The sequence below is a fragment of the Lissotriton vulgaris genome, chromosome 9 (assembly GCF_964263255.1).
Source record: "Lissotriton vulgaris chromosome 9, aLisVul1.2, whole genome shotgun sequence".
Lineage (NCBI taxonomy): Eukaryota > Metazoa > Chordata > Amphibia > Caudata > Salamandridae > Lissotriton > Lissotriton vulgaris.
The window spans coordinates 1188832233-1188838232 of record NC_141697.1 but is presented as its reverse complement, the minus strand read 5'-3'; positions in this window follow the sequence as shown (position 1 = coordinate 1188838232).

Below are 6000 nucleotides of genomic sequence, written 5' to 3'. Positions count from 1 at the left end.
CAGGAGCAACAGGTGGGCCTCCAGGCCCACGCGGAGGACCTGGAAAACCGCTCTCGAAGGAACAATATACGGGTCCGGAATGTGCCACAGGGCGCCGAGGGGAACAGTGTCACTGGATACCTGCAGGCCCTCTTTCGTGCGGTGCTGGGGGAAGCGGAGGACTTTCCCGTCCGCATAGACCGTGCCCACAGGGTGGGCCTGCCGAGGCGGGCACCAGCACCACCGCCCGACATTCTGGCCTACCTCCCTGATTTCCCGTTAAAGGAGCGGATTCTCCAGGAGGCCCGGCGACAGCAACCTTTGCAGTTTCGAGGAGTGAGTGTGGCATTGTATCAGGACCTGTCAGCCATCACGTTGCAGAAAAGACGCAAATTTAAAGTTGTGACCACCTTTCTGCGCGAGAAAGAAGTACCGTATTCTTGGGGCCACCCATTCCGGATCATTTTTAAATGGCAAGGGAAGCTCCACCAACTTCGCTCCCTCAGAGACACCTGCTCCCTCTTAAACATTGACTTGCCGGATCCCTCGGACTCGGAGGAAGGACTGTCGCGTGGTTCTGTGGAGGGGTCGGCGCAGCGGGGCCGGGGCGACTGGCAGAGGGCCGGACGTCGACGCAGACGCGGGGCTCGACTGAAACCGGACCCTGAGACGATTGCACAGGAACAGGCTGCGGCAGTGCAGGAAGTGGAGCGAGACACCACGGTTGCCCCGTGAGCAGCACGAGAGGGCCACTGCTCACACCTTGCATTGATTTGGGGGGGTTGGGGGGCCGGGAGAAGGCTGCCACTGCCACGTTACCCACGGACACTCTTCTACGGACCTGTGAAGTTTAACAGGCCCGGGACTATGGACCGTTCCAATGGGCTCCAAGTTGGGGTTTCACAGAGGGGGGAAAGATGGGGAGGGCAGTTGGGTGAGGGTGGGGGAGGACCCGGGGGTGTTGGTTTTGGAGTAGGGGGGCAGTTGTTTGGGGGGAGGGGGGGGGAGGGAGGGGGGGCCTTCTTGTCCGCTGGCACCACAAGATGGCTCTGACTGTTTATCCTTTAGGCCACTGACCCGCACTGACCAGGAGCGAGCCCGCGCCCCGCACCCAGGTTGATGTATCGCTTAACCATACTTTCCCTGAATGTTAGGGGACTCAACAGCCCAAACAAGCGCAAGGCGATCCTTTCCTTCCTAGAGCGCTCGCGAGCTGACATCTGTCTTCTGCAGGAGACGCATCTGCTGTCCAAAGATCTTCATAGGCTTCGGTCCCGGGCCTTTCCTGAGCAGCTGTTCTCGTCCGCCTCTAAGAAGGTGGCGGGAGTGGCCATATTGGTGGCGAGGTCCTTTAGGGGGAGGGTGCTGCAAAAGGAGGCGGAGATCAAGGGCAGGCTACTGCTCCACCGCTTCCAGGTGGCGGGGCAGACGCTTCTAATTGGCTCTGTGTACACGCCCAATGAGGGTCAAGAGAGGTTCCTGCGCACGGCACTAGAGGCGGCCACAGCCAACACACACCAACACCTGCTTCTGGGGGGGGACCTCAATCTAGTGTTTCATAATGTCACTGATCGTTCCAGCCAGAGGGTGGGCCAGGTGGGAGCCTTGTCAACGGAGGGGCACGCTCATCTCACAGACCTGGGCCTGATCGATTTGTGGAGGCACTTGCACCCTCACGATTCAGACTACACCCACTATTCCGCAGCCCATAAGACTTACACGTGGCTGGACTACCTGCTTTGCTCGACTCTCCTCGCGGCGCGCGCTCAGGGAGTAGAAATCCACCCGGCCTCGCTCTCGGACCACTCCCCGGTTTCGGCAACTTTCCTGGTGCCTGATACACCGAGCCCGCAACGGCACTGGCGCCTACGCGACGGCCTGCTGCGGTGCCCTTCCTCTGTGGAAAAGATTAAGACGGCCATCATCCACTTCCTCCAACACAATGCTAACGGAGACACTTCCAAAGCTACTCAATGGGTCGCGCTCAAAGCGGTCCTCCGAGGCGAATTTATCTCTCTGGCAGCAGTCAATAATAGAGAGCGCGCGCAAAAGAGGGCTGACCTCTCGCAACGAGTTCGGGAATTGGAGCAGTTGCATCAGCGCACCGGGGCGGCCAGGGCATGGCGCCAACTTTGCACCGAACGGAAGATGCTAGCCGCGCTAGACCAGGATGTCGCGGAATTTGCCGCGATACGCCTGAAGCATGCCTAGTATACTGGGGGGGACCGTTGTGGGAAATTGTTGGCATGTAAGTTGCGGGAACAAAGGTAACACCGGCATGTCCAGGCCATTCAGCCCAATCAGGGGGATCTGCTCACAGACAGCACCGCCATAGCGGCAGCATTTGGGGCCTTTTATACCGATCTGTACGATGCAGACGAGCTAAACTGGCAGCACGGCAGCGACTACCTTGATGGGGCAACTCTCCTGTCTTTGACTGAGGCTCAATCTCAGTTCCTTGACAGGCCCATCGGTCTGGAGGAGGTCATCTCCGCGATTTCCCGCCTTAAACTGGGGAAGTCCCCGGGCCCCGATGGCTACTCGGTGGCTTTTTACAAAACGTTCTGCCAGCAGGTAGCCCCCCTGCTACGGGACCTGTTCAATACCTTCGACAAAACCGGGACTATTCCCCCTGAAAGGCTGGAGGCAGCAATATCAGTGATAGCTAAGGCCGGGAGAGATCCCTCCCGATGCAGCTCCTACAGGCCCATTTCTCTATTGAATATGGACCCGAAGTTATATACAGGTATCATCGCGAGTCGGCTAGCACCCTATATGCAGCAGCTGATCGATCCTGACCAGGCCGGTTTCATCCCTCAGCGGCAAACGAGCGATAACACCAGACGCGTTCTCCACCTTATAGATGCCGGTTCATGCACAAGACCGGGGTGTATGCTGCTTACCATCGACGCGGAGAAGGCATTTGATAGGGTGCACTGGCCCTATCTTGAGCAGACTCTTCAGAGATTCGGCCTTGGGGAGACAACCCGTACCCGGATCTTTAATTGCTATCGCCAGCCCACGGCGACAGTGCGGGTCAACGGGCATACCTCACCGCGTCTTCCGATTGGCAGGGGGACCAGACAAGGTTGCCCGCTCTCCCCCCTCCTGTTCGCGCTATACATGGAGCCAATGGCACAAAGAGTCAGGCACCATCCTCGCATCCGGGGCATCCCCTTTGGGGGGGACACACACAAGATCAGCCTGTACGCTGACGACGTCTTGCTTTCCCTGATGGACCCTATGCAATCCTTGCGGGCCCTGTTGGTGGAACTGCACTCTTTCGCGCAAGCGTCGGGCTTTAAAATCAACGTTGACAAGTCTGTGGCTCTGAATGTGTCCCTACCCGCCGACGTTCTGGCGGACGCCAAATCCGAATTTGACCTGCAGTGGTCAGCCTCCACAGTTTCATACCTGGGAGTCCTTTTGGCGCCTACAGTGCAGGGAACGGCCGACGCGAATTATGCCAAACTGAGCACGCAAATCAATGAGACGCTGAGAAAGTGGAGCCGCCTCACTCTATCCTGGTTCGGACGTGTGGCGGCGATTAAGAGGACGCTTCTGCCGCAGATTCTCTACATCTTTCAAACCCTCCCGCTACGCCCGCCGACTGGTTGGCTTCAGAAGACCCAGGCGGACTTGTCACGCTACGTCTGGAACGGGCGCCGTCCCCGCTTTAAGCAGCGGATAGCGTCTCTCCCACCGGCACATGAGGCGTTCGTCTACCGGACCTCACCTTGTACTTCCAAGCAGCACAGCTGCGCACACTAGTAGAATGGTACCAACTTGAATCCAGCAAACACTGGCTCTTTCAAGACCAGGCGGTGTCTGGCCGCCCACTCCAAGGTGTACCCTTCCTACTGAGGTGTCACAGACCCCCTAATCTGTACGCGTCATATATAACGTGTACGGTGATGAAGGTTTGGGATCAGGTGGCTGTGCGGAATGAACTCACCTCATTCCCTTCCCCGCTGACACCCATATTTGGGAACCCCGATTTCACGCCGGGCCTAGATCCACAGGCTTTCAAAACCTGGAGAACCACTCCCTGCCGGGAGGTAGGGCATATGTTTAACCTGGAGGGAGTCCTCTCCTTTCAGAAAGTGAGAGAAGATTACGGGATACAAGAGGCGGATCGACTCTCTTACCTGCAGGTCCGGCACTGGGTCCTGCACTCATCCGTTTGACCGGGCGCGCAACGATTTCTCACGCCCTATGAGAAATGGCTCCTCACACGCACGTCGGAGAAGAAACTGCTTTCAGATCTATACCAACATCTACTCCTCACACACATACACACCTACCACCCGGGGAGGGCCAGATGGGAGGAGGACCTCGGGAGGCAACTCACATGGAAGGAATGGGAAGGAATCTATCATAGAGCCAGACACTCGGCCTACCATACTGGCCTCACGGAGACCCTGATGAAAGTAGCCATGTATTGGTACCACACCCCGGCGCGCATACATCAATGGGACCCCAAGGCAAGTGATCGCTGCTGGAGAGGGTGCGGGCACACTTGAACACCTGCTCTGGAGCTGTGAGAAGCTGCGACAATATTGGTCCACCATCATAGATCTCATAGACGCACACTTAGATACTCAACTGCCTCGATTTCCTACGTATGTGATTCTAGGCCTGCCGAATACACTGATGTATCCCCTGAAGTCCATGAGAGGGAGGTTGATTGCCATAGCGCTGGGTGCTGCGGTACAAAACATTGTGGCGCGCTGGAGGGACCCACAGCCCCCCATACACCTTGGCTGGCTCCATAGACTCTGGATGGTACTGGGGATGGAGAAGCTATCCCTGACGGCGGCGGGGAGGGGTGAGGAGTTTGCAGACCTTTGGCGGCCATTTTTAACGCTGCTCACAGGGGAATTTAGGGAATTGAGCTGCCCCTGCTACCTGCGACTACTGCACCTAGCCGATACTCCTATCCCGAAACCTAAGGTCAAGACTCAGCGGCGCGCACTTCAGGGCGGGGGGTTCGGGTACCAGCTCTCTAGACCAGTTGTAATGAAGGGGATCAGGCCAGCATTACTTAGCGGACAAGAAGGAGGGGGGGGAGCGGGATTGGAGGGGCAGTTTGGGCTTGTTGGGGGTTAATTGAATTGCATAGATTACTACAGCATCCGACTCATGCCAGACTTATTTGACGCGGCCGGCCCGGCTGGGTTGTAGGCGGCTTGCTGTGTTTGAATATACCGAATGATGCTTAGGCCCGCCTAGAGTTTCCTTAACCTCTGTAAATGTGTGACCGATGCCTTCGCATGCGTGAGTCGGAGTGTTCTGTTGCTCTGAATAAAAACATTTCATACTAAATGTGAGTTCAGAATACAGTGGAGTGTGCTCTTGACCACATTTTTATTTTGTCAAATCGTTTATCTTCCCCCATGGGCCGCTTCGCGGTGGCCGAGACCACATGGGAGGGGCGACACCTAAACATTATCTCGGCCTACATCCCACTGGCACTGAGTAAAGACGCCCGGACGACGTTAGAGCGACTGTTGTTAGACCTCCCACAGGGTACGCTGGTTATTGGTGGGGACTTTAACATGACTATGGACGACGCTATAGATAGACACCCCCAACGTGGCTCCCATAGACAGAGCTCTGACCTTCTGGACTTTGCACAGGCGATGGGTTTGGAGGACCTCTGGCGGACATCACACCCGACACCCCATATTTCACGCACTATTCCAACGCCCAAAACAGTATGTCCCGTATGGACTATATTTTTTGCCACACAGCAGATGTTGGCCTCTTTCGCAATCCAAAGTGGCTTCCCCGAGGTATCTCGGACCACTCTCCTCTCACTGCCGAACTCACCTACCATCGACAGGTGACCAGGGGGCCCATAGTTATCAACCCTTGGCTCCTGAAAATTCCTGACATCAGAGACAGCCAGCTCGAACACACTGAATATTATTTTGTCGAGAACCTTGGCTCGGTCCAATCGGCCGTTACGATCTGGAAGCATACAAAGCTGTCATCAAAGGGAGGGCGATAGCTCTTAAA